The sequence below is a fragment of the Giraffa tippelskirchi genome, chromosome 2 (genome assembly GCF_054371585.1).
Source record: "Giraffa tippelskirchi isolate mGirTip1 chromosome 2, T2T-mGirTip1v1.2.pri, whole genome shotgun sequence".
Taxonomy (NCBI): Eukaryota; Metazoa; Chordata; class Mammalia; order Artiodactyla; family Giraffidae; genus Giraffa; species Giraffa tippelskirchi.
Window position 1 is genome coordinate 220,421,886 of NC_137276.1, and position 11,431 is coordinate 220,433,316.

Sequence of the window (11,431 nt, forward strand, 5' to 3'; positions counted from 1 at the left end):
TTGCGACCCCGTGGACTGTAGCCTACCAGGGTCCTCTGTCCATGGGATTCTTCAGGCAAGAATACCGGAGTGGGTTGCCATTTCCTTCTCCAGGGGATCTTCTGGTCCCAGGGTTCAAACCCAGGTCTCCTGCATTGCAGGCAGATTCTTTACCAGCTGAGCCACAAGGGAAGCCCTAGGAATACACGTATTGGCATATTATGTGAAACAGTAATGTTTGGTTGACCAAAAAAGATTGTTTGGGTTTTCTGTAAGATGTTATGAAAAAATACAAAGGAATATTTTAGCCAACCCATTTCTATCACGTTAAGCCATTGAAATGCTGTGTTTTATTTCTTACTGCTGCTGGGGTTGTACTAATTAGAAGACTGCTCGTTTCACAGATATGCTTCAGGACTGGGACTTTACTCAAATGTTGTATCCTCCCAGAAACCTGAAATTCCTGCCCATTAAACAATTTTCTTCTCTATAGTAATTATGAGAGATCCTGAATTGTGTTTGCTTTTTTTCTCACTAGTATCAATACATTGAACCCCTTCTTAGTCAAATCAGTTCATGTCACATTTTAACTGGCTTTTGACCTATTTAATCAGAGATTTTTTTTTCCAAATCAGCACACAACTTAAAAGTTGTGTCTTTAAAAAATATATTTAAGCTACCAGGGAAGCCTCAAAAGACACAATAATTAGCTGTTAAAGGAGGAGTTTATAAATGGTGGAAAATTCTGAAGCTGTATCTGGTATCTTGTTTTGTATATATTTCCCTTATCACTATATCTATGAGAAATTTGTTGCCATATAGTATTACCCATGGTCTGAACTGAAAGTACAGACTGACATGAACAGCAGTTATTTTCCCTTAACTTTCTAATATATACCCTTGTATGATCATTACCTTCAAGAAGGGTGAAAAAAACTCTTAGTGAAGCATCTTTTCTTTATAGCTCTCCACTCCTCTGCTGCTGCTGCTGCTGCTGCTAAGTCGCGTCAGTCGTGTCCGACTCTGTGCGACCCCATAGACGGCAGCCCATCAGGCTCCCCCGTCCCTGGGATTCTCCAGGCAAGAGTACTGGAGTGGGTTGCCATTTCCTTCTCCAGGGCATGAAAGTGAAAAGTGAAAGTGGAGTCGCTCAGTCGTGTCCGACTCAGTGACCCCATGGACTGCAGCCCGCCAGGCTCCTCCGTTCATGGGATTTTCCAGGCAAGAGTACTGGAGTGGGGTGCCATTGCCTTCTCCCTCCACTCCTCTACCAACTCTACCAACTCAATGAATGTGAAGTAAAATTTGATGTCTGTTTCATAAAATTTAAATGATAAAATATTAATTGAAGTGATCAGAAAACAAGAGGGGTGCAGCCCAAATACAGAAGTAATTAGAATGATGAAATTAAGGAAACTGAGATGCTTCTGAAGTAACTCAACATGTTTTTTGTGTCACCAAAGAAGACAGAAATTAAGGATGTCTTAAGACTCATTCAATGCATATGGGAAAATAAGATCCACAATTAAATACAGAGTCTATATTTTCAGAATCAGACAGCATATTCAAAAGTAGAGATATCATTTTGCTGACAAAGGTCCATATAGTCAAAACTATGGTTTATCCAGTAGTCACATATGGAGGTGAGAATTGGACCATGAAGAAGGCTGAGCGCTGAAATATTGATTGTTTCAAATTGTGGTGTTGGAGAAAACTCTTAAGAGTCTCTTGGACAGCAAGGCGATCAAACCAGTAAATCCTAAAGGAAATCAACCCTGAATATTCATTGGAAGGACTAATGCTGAAGCTGAAACTCCAATACTTTGGCCACCTGATGCAAAGAGCTGACTCATTGGAAGACACCCTGATGCTGGGAAAGATTGAAGGCATCCTCTCCTCCTCCAGAGGATGAAATGGTTAGATAGAATCACAGACTCAATGGACATGAATTTGTGCAAACTCCAGGAGATAGTAGAGGACAGAGGAACCTGTCATGCTATGACTGTAGCATGGGTTTGCAAAGAAATTGATACAGCTTAAGTGATTGAACAACATTTTCAGAATCATCTCTAAGCAAGAAGCAGTTTCCCAGTATTCTTCCACTGCTAAATATCATGTTCCCTTTGCAATATTAGACAATTTGATATGTGTATTTTATTTTATGTTGATTTTTTTTGCAGTGTAATTAATTTACAATATAAAATTTGAGGGTACAGCATACTGATTCAATATTTTTGCAGACAATGCTTCATTTAAATTATGACAAATGAATTTCTGTATTTCCCTTACTGAACAATATATCCTCGTTGTGTATTTATTTTTATAAAGAGTAGTTTGTACTTCTTAATCCTCTGCCCCTAACTTGATCCTGTCCCTTTCCCCACTGGTAATCACTGGTTTGTTCCCTGTATCTGTGGATCTGTTCATTTTTTATTGCTAAAAAATAAATATATATGTAATTATACACATGCAGCAACTTCTTTACCCATTCATCTGTTGATGAACACTTACCTAGGTTGCTTCCATAGCCAAGTTATTGTAAATAATCCTACTGTGAGTACTGGGGTACATGCATCTTGTCCAATTAGTGTTTTTTTTTTCCTTCTGATGTTTACCTAGGAGCAGAACTGCTGGATTGTATGGTATGCTGGATCATAAGATAGTATCACCGATTCAGTGGACATGAGCTTAGGCAAACTCCGGGAGGTGGTGAGGGACAGGGAGGCCTGGTGTGCTGCAGTCCATGGGGTTGCAAAGAGTCAGACATGACTTAGCAACTGAACAATAACGGCAACAACAATGGTAGTTCTATTTTTAGTTTCTTGAGGAGCCTCCACACTGTTTTCTATAGTAGCTGAACCAATTTACATCCCTACCAACAGTGTTGTAGGATTCCTTTTCTCTGCCTGTTTGCTAATGTTTGTTATTTGTAGACTCTTTGATGATAACCATTCTGACAGGTGTGAGGCGATATTCTTTTGGATCTGTCTCCTATGGCAACAGAAATAAAAACAAAAAGAAACAGATGAGACCTATTTAAACTGAAAAGCTTTTGCATAACAAAGAAAGTCATCAACAAAACCAAAAGACAATCTACTGACTGGGAGAAAATATTGGCAAATGATATGACCGATAAGAAGTTAATTTTCAAAATATGTAAACAGCTAATACAATCCAATATAAAAAAAGCAAAACAGACAGCTAGATTAAGAATGGGCAGAAAACTTGAATAGACATTTTTCCAAAGAACACACACAGATGATCAACAGGCACATAAAAAAGATGCTCAATATCGTCAGAGAAAAGCAAACAAAAGATTTAAAATACAATTTAAAGGTATGGATTTTTTAAAATGCATAATATATTTGAACTATCACACTGTGTAGTCCCTGAATTTCAGTGGGATATTATTTTTCTGATGAAACATGTATGTCATTATCTGTAAAAGTTATAAAAGGATAGACCTAGAAATAAGCATCAGAAATATGGTTAGCTATGTTTTGTATGATCATGTGAATATTTTTAGATGTAACTGGTGGTCCACAGACTAATATATATTATATATTTCAGAAGAAATAATAAATACTATGTTCCTAAGATGGTAGGAAATTTCAGATAAAATTCTAACTTGTAGCCATCCTCCTGAGCTTTTCCACCCATCTGGTGTCTTCAGCTTCTGAGGCTTTCTGGAACTGTGCCTGCTGAAGGATTTCATATAACTGCCTTAGGTGTCCACCTTCTGTGGCCTACTAATTCAGTTAGGATTTGCCCATAAGTTTTCCCACTTCTCAAATTTTGCTGCTGTTTAATTATTTTATCTTTGCCATTACTTTTTATTTTTGTGGGTGTATAACCTTTTTTTGGAAAAAGAAACAGCACAATCTTTGTTGACATATTTATAAGGTCTCAGGAGAATGTGGAAGCAGATATCTATCAAATCCAGCATGCCTACTTGTAAGTTTAGAGCATTCTTTAACAGAGGACAAACACAGTTTATTGATGCTGGAAACCACATTTTTATACAGGCAGAGTAGTTTCTACAGTGGGAAATGTCTATTTTTTTTTTTTTTATCAAAATATCAACAGACCTCTTAGGAATGAACAGGACCTGACCACCAAGAGTTGGTCCCTAAATTACTTATGTCATTAAAATAGAACAGGGCATGGTTAATAGAATCCGCCCAGGTTTGTTATAAATAGCCAAGATCTTACATGGGGAATTTAATCTCATTCTCCTGGAATCCAAATCTTGTACCAATGTATTCTAGGTTAGGAATGTACTTTTGATTTTTCTCTTAAGAGGAAAACCTATGAAAATGTAATTAGAGAGTTTGTTCTTGGATTTGTTAGATTTGGTGGAGTCAGTAAACTTTTTCTCCAGAGAGCCAGATAATAAATATATTTGACTTTATGGGCCAAATTGTCTTTCTCTGTCTTTCAAAAGCAGCCCAGACAAGAGGCAGACAACTGGTACTTCTGGGATGTATTGTTTTAGCCTCATGGCTACACAAGACCAGCGATTCATTTTAAATGAAGAATTTCAGAAGCCACATAACAATAAAAGAAGACAGATTGTTATCATCTTGATCACCACCACCATTTAACAAACAAACACTGTTTCCCGAAAAACAATTTTCAGCTAATTGGGAATTTCCTGTTATCAAGAGATTTCCACACAGCTGCTAAAACACAGGTATTTATACAAGCCATCTGTAATAAGAGAGAACTTAAAGGCATGGTTAGATAAAGTGAAAAATAATATTAGAAGATGGTTTATATTGCTATTTCCTTTGTTTTCATTATTTCATCTTTCTGACTTCACATAGCTCTAAGAATCATGGGCTTCCCTGGTGGCTCAGACGGTAAAGAAGCTGCCTGTAATGCAGGAGACTTGAGTTCGATCCCTTGGTTGGGAAGATCACCTGGAAAAGGGAATGGCTACCCTCCAGTATTCTTGCCTGGAGAATCCCATGGACAGAGGAACCTGGCGGGCTACAGTTCATGGGGTCTCAAAGAGTTGGACATGACTGATTGACTAACACAAACACACACACACATAAGAATCACAGGGAAGGTTTGTTAATATACAAATTTCTGGATCCTACTACAAGAGATTCTGACTTGGTAGGCCTGGCATGCTGTCTGGAAATTTGCATTTCCAATTTTTCAAGTGCTGCTAAAATCAGTAGAATCACACTGGGAAGTCTTCATTCAACACCTTCTCAACTAAACTCTCTAGGGTTCGAAACTGGGCCGGTGAATTCTTAAAAATTCACTGGATTTGAAATGACTGGCTACAGTTTACAAATAGGTTTTTTCCCTTGGTGCTTTTGTAGAATTTTTTTTTTTGAATCTTGTTTCTATCTGGCTATCAGCAAAATTGATTACTACTCTTTAGAAATGGATTTCAGAAAGGAAAATATCTCCATTTGAGAAAGTCACAAATATGGGCAATAGCTTTTGATCTCAGAAGATTTTAAGCTTCCACCATTCTTCTGTCTTTCATGGGTAAAGAACGTTGATGAGGAAGTTGATTTTCCAAGTTCCTTCTTGAAGGATGGTATGATAATAAAAATGATAATTTAACAAATAAACTGAATACTGGAATGGGTAGCCTTTCCCTTCTCCAGGGGATCTTCCCAATTTAGGGATCAAACCCAGGTGGATTCTTTACCAACTGACGTATAAGGTTGGCCCTTAACAAATAAACAAATTGATACAAAGACAATTTATATTTACTAATACTCTCTCAGCCTGGATAAGTAAATTTATCTACTGAAGCACTGAGTTCATTTTATAATGTCCCATATTAGATTTAATATTGATGCTTTGAATTAGATTTTTAGGTATGGCATGTTTTTTCTTCTGCTGCTAATGGAACTGGGAAGATCAACTGTGATTTCAAAACATAGTCACGTTAAAACAGCATGTGCATTGTAATACCTGTGGATTTATGAGAAATGGTAAAACAGTAGATAAAAAATTGCCTAAGACTGGACTGTGCGATTGCATAATTTTCCTTAGTAAACAGCTATAATTCTTATTTTTTGATTATAAATATCATGTGAAGAAGGGGGGATTCAGAAGCTGTAAATTATTTGCAGTGTTACTTTATAAGTTACATTTTTAAAATAAAAATTTATTGTCTTCAATGAGCATATTCACTTTTTTTTTCTTCTTCTTAATCATTCTCTTTAATAAGTTAGGCTGTTAAATCTGTATTCTTTGGAGTTCAGAGTTTATTCTTCAAACGTTTAAGACTTACTTTTTTGTCTTTTTTTTTTTTTTTGTCTGCTTACCTCTACTAGGATTCAAAGATGAGTGGAAAACTACTGGACTTTCTTTGTGGGAGGTTTCTGTTTATAGTCCATCCCATGCCCCCACACCCCACCCCCCTATCTATCTGACTTTACTCTGACATTCCAGAGTTATGAAAAAGCATGAAGATCTTCTGGATTTCCCTTCCAGAGGTTCTGTTGTTTTTTGATAACTGATTCTTTTAGTTCAACTGATAATAGAAAAGAGCAATAAGAAAATACTGCAAGCAAATTATTTCTTTATTACTTTCAATGATGACAATACAGTATCCTTTAAACCTCATCTGATGGAAAATGGGGAGCCAACTCTTGCCTACTTTGCTGCTTTTCTTACTGGAATTATGGAATTATCTAGATAGAAGTTAGGGCAGTCCTTCAGCATTACAGCAAGTTGAATAGTACACAATGATCACTTTTGGATAAATATAATTTTCAAAAGCATATTTTAATTTTAATTCCTTATCCTAACCTCCCCAAAATCATTTGGTCTGCAGACAATAGAACTGTTAATAAGCAAAAATATGAAATCCATATAAAAAAGGAAAATATAATGCTTTTATAGAAAATACAAGGCAATTTATTCCTCTGTTTTAGAAAAGCAATCGATATTGAGAATGCTACAACATTGTGGTTGTAGGTTATACCACCAATTGTTATCCCAAGAGATGGAATCCAATCAGGAGAGAAAAATCCAGCTTCACTAATATCTTATGTGTCACTTTTTCTGTCTTGATCAAAAGGCCCTGGTTTAATGTGCTTAATTGCTATGAATTTTACTGATTTTCCCCACCTTTCCTATTTGCTTTGCAAATCCATACAAATTCCCCTTCTCACTTGCAGTTTCTTGATGTAGCATTTATTTCACTTTACCCAAATATTTGCTATTTTCTTTTCCTGTTCTCACTTCTTTTTTTTCACCATCTTTCCAAGGAAGTAAGGTTACTTACTTGTCTACCACTCAGGTCATATATTTTCTACTCTGCTCTCATTTTTGGCTGATGTGTGCTCTCAGAGATAGGTCCTAGGTCACCAGGTTCACTAAAGATTTCTATTCTGGGTATCTGGTTCCTTTGATGACTGACTTCTTAGATTCATTGACTAGTAGGGTTGAGAGGACTTCACTGGACAGATGACAAACCTGGGAAAAAAGTATTGTTTAAAGGGGAGAAAATTGGACTTAGAACCAGTAAGCTGTCAGAGTCCCAACCAGTAACTGCAAGGTTGTTACATCAGTTTCCATACTTTCAAATGATTATAAAATCTTGTTTGCATGGTTGTGAAGGCTAAATGAAATAATGTGTGTAAAATGCTTAGCACAGCTTTTGAATCACTATAGAGGATAAGTATCTATTGACTCTCAAAATTGGGAAAATTGCATTTTACTGAAGACCACAGGCTGAACATGATCTAGGGTCTAAGGAGATTTCATCTAAGGTCTGTTTATCCAAGAGGAATGGTCTTTTCCAATCATTCCTGTAAAGAATCTGCCTGCTGATGCAGGAAACGCAAGAGACGCAGGTTCGATCTCTGGGTCAGGAAGATCCCCTGGAGGAAGAAATGGCAACCCACTCCAGGATTCTTGCCTGGAAACTTCCATGGACAGAGTAGCTTGGCAGGATGCAGTCCATGGGGTTGCAAAGAGTCAGACATGACAAAACACACACACACACACACACACACATACCTGTATAGAATCACATAAAACATAGGAATTAAAGAAAAATAAAGTGTAATACGTCCAGACAAAAAAGAGAGAGAAAGAGAAAAGATGTAAGACTTCACTTTGGGTTTCTAGCTAACTCAAAGAAATGAAGGATACATTACTGGATATAAAATGAATTAGAATTCTTAAAAAGGAGCCTCAGCTAAGCTTATTTGCACAAATCTCTTGCAGCTAAATGCAAAGAGATTGAAAACTTCTTCATTTTTTCCAATCCTGTCTGAAAAAAACAGAAAGAATTAGAATAATTACATCAATTTATATGATTCTCATCAACAGGAAGTAACTAATTAGTTCCTGGTCAGAAAATTATGAACTTGGGGAGAAGACACCTTGCTGTTTTATTTTATTTACTTTATTTTTTAATCTATGCTACTGTCATCGCATTTTATTATTTATTTATTTATTTTTTGCCACACCGCAAGGTATATAGGATGTTAGTTCCCAGACCAGGTATCAAACCTGTATGCCCTGAATTGGAAGCACAGAGTCTTAACCACCAGACCACCAGGGAAGTCCCATCATTTTACTTTATTACTTGTAATAGCAAAGGGCTGGAAGGAAGAGTCCAATGTGAGCTGCTATCTTTAGGAAGACAGGTTTTAAAGTGTTCATGATAAAGTAATTTCATAGCTTGAAATTCTGAAACAGAAAATGTTTCAAGAGAAGAGATAAACTTAAAAATGCTCTAATTCTAATTCACAGATATTATCAATTCTAAAATAAAGGGAGATAAATATTTAAAAATGGTATCTCTATAATGAAGTTATAGGAATAAAATAACATAACATGTTTAGACTTTGGAACCAGGCTGTCTAAGTTTAAATGCCAATTATTGCATCCACTCATGGAGAGATACTGTCAAGTTAACCTCTCATGCCTGTGGGTGAAAATGAAAGTATTAGTCACTCAATGGTGTCTGACTCTTTGTGACCCCAAGGACTATAGCCCGCCAGTCTCCCCTGTCCATGGAATTCTCCAAGCAAGAATACTGGAATGGGTAGCCATTCCCTTTCTTTATAAGATGGAGAGGATATACTTTTATCTACATTTTAGAGTTTAGTGAGAATAAAATGAGTAAAGAACTTACCAGAATACCCGTTTCATATGTAGAAAAAAATAAATTATGGGCATTACTATTAGTTTTCTGCCTCATTTCTATGTCTCCCTATTCACAACACTGACCAGGCAGAGGACTTGGTTTATAGAATAGATTTATTCTGCCTTCTTTTTCTGTACAGTCATTGTAAGCAAACAGCCTGTGGTAAACACTGGGAAGCCTCAAGGTATTACTTAAAAGAAAAAGTAATAGAGTACAAATACCAAAGAATGTTATAAAATTACTAAATATACACTAAGATGGTCAAAAGGGGGACATAACCCAATAGAGCAGGGTCATACAGATCATATTTTTCCCATTACAACAATATGATGAACTAGCAAAAGATAAACATCATATTCAGTAATGTAACACTGAGGAATAAAAAGAAGGGCTGATTAATTCTCATTTTTCTTGTGAATTATCTGATAAGAATAATCTGCAGAAGGAAATAGATAGGAATGAGCATAAACTCAAGATAAACAAACATTGAATAAGCAAATATCTCCGATGCTTTAAACAGATAAAAGTCTTAGGTTTAGAATAAATAATATATGATTTGATCAAGTTTTTTTACAAAAATGTGGACATTGAAAAGGTTCTGGAAAACTGGAAAAAAAATTCCTAAATATCCTTCAGCATTTCAAAAGGGAAAAATGAGTTCCACACTTACCAGTATTGTGTGTGTGTGTTAAGTCGCTTCAGTTGTGTTTGACTCTTTGCAATCCCATGGATTACAGCCCTCCGAGCTCCTATGTCCATGGGATTCTTCAGAGAAGAATACTGGAGTGGGTTGCCATGCCCTTCTCCAGGTACCAGTATTACTAGTGGTGATAACAGTAATTGTGGTGAGTGAGTGAATGAGTGAGTGAAAGTTGCTCAGTCGTGTCTGACTCTTTGCGACCCCATGGACTATACAGTCCATGGGATTCTCCAGGCCGGAATACTGGGATGGGTAGCCTTTCCCTTCTCCAGTGGATCTTCCCGACCCAGGAATTGAACCAGGGTCTCCTGCATTGCAGGTGGATTCTTTACCAACTGAGCTAGGAGGGAAGCCCAGTAATTGTGGTAGTAGCAGCAATAGCAGCAGTAATTGTAGTTGTTGTTCAGTCACTAAGTCATGTTCGACTCTTTGCGAACCTATGGACTGCAGCATGACAGGCTTCCCTATCCTTCACTGTCTCCCTGAGCTTGCTCAAACTCATGTCCATTGAGTCAGTGACGCCATCAAACCGTCTCATCCTCTGTCATCACCTTTTCCTCTTGCCCTCAATCTTTCCCAGCATCACGGTGTTTTCCAGTGAGTTGGCTCTTCGCATCAGGTGGTCAAATTATTGGAGCTTCAGCTTCGGTATCAGCCCTTCCAATGAATATTCAGGGTTGATTTCCTTTAGGACTGACTGGTTTGTTATCCTTGCTGTCCAAGGAACTCTCAAGAGTAATAGTAGTAGTTAATATTAATTGCATACTTGCTATGGGCTAACTATAATACGTGAAATATTTATATCAATTTTAATTTCAAAAATGATAAATATATGTTATTATTATTAATATTTTACATATAAGAAAAATAAGGCTCAAAGAAGTTAGGTAACTTGGCAAGGTCATGGAGCTATGTAACAATGGAACAGAAATGGAACACAAGCAACTGGATCAGGCAGTTTTGTTTTAACCTAGCCCTCTTCAGTACTGAACACAGTACGTTTATAAGTGTATGTATCTTTTGTTTGCAGAGGCATTATGTTGCAGATACCTAATACAAATAATATATAGGCTTTATTTTAAACACAATTTTGAGAGAAATAGAATGTATAGTAACTTTTCAAGCTGTCTGATCTATTTCTTGCTAAGAAATAATAATAACAATCTGATATTTGGTAAAGGTGATTTGATTTGCATGACCAAGCATTTGCCTGGTGTCTTTATTGAATTATGTGTTGTTTTATTTTCCAACTAGTTGCTTTATGACACCTTGGCATTTTTCTAACAAAAACTGATGGCATGCAAAATAGTGATAAATTGGGATGATATAGCATTTGCCAAAGTTGATGCTTCAGATTATTTGCTGCTGGTATAAAGACTATAGTTGTAGTAAAAGCTCCACCCGCTTCTTAGATAAATTATTTGATGATACAGAGACTAGGGAACTACTATTATATTAGTGAAAATATTAGTTGCTCAATCGTGGCTGACTCTTTGTGACCCCATGGATTGTAGCCCTCCAGGTTACTCTGTCTGTCAAATTCTCCAGGCAAGAGTACTAGAGTGGGTAGCCATTCCTTTCTCCAGGGGATCTTCCTAACCCAGGGATCGTAC

At 36.7% G+C, this 11,431-nt stretch overlaps 1 pseudogene; it reads right to left on the reverse strand.

Moving 5' to 3' along the window:
• Window positions 1–9,174: 9,174 nt before the first annotated feature.
• LOC145540054 (small nucleolar RNA SNORA51) lies at window positions 9,175–9,297 on the reverse strand (annotated as a pseudogene).
• Between the last annotated feature and the right edge of the window lie 2,134 nt (window positions 9,298–11,431).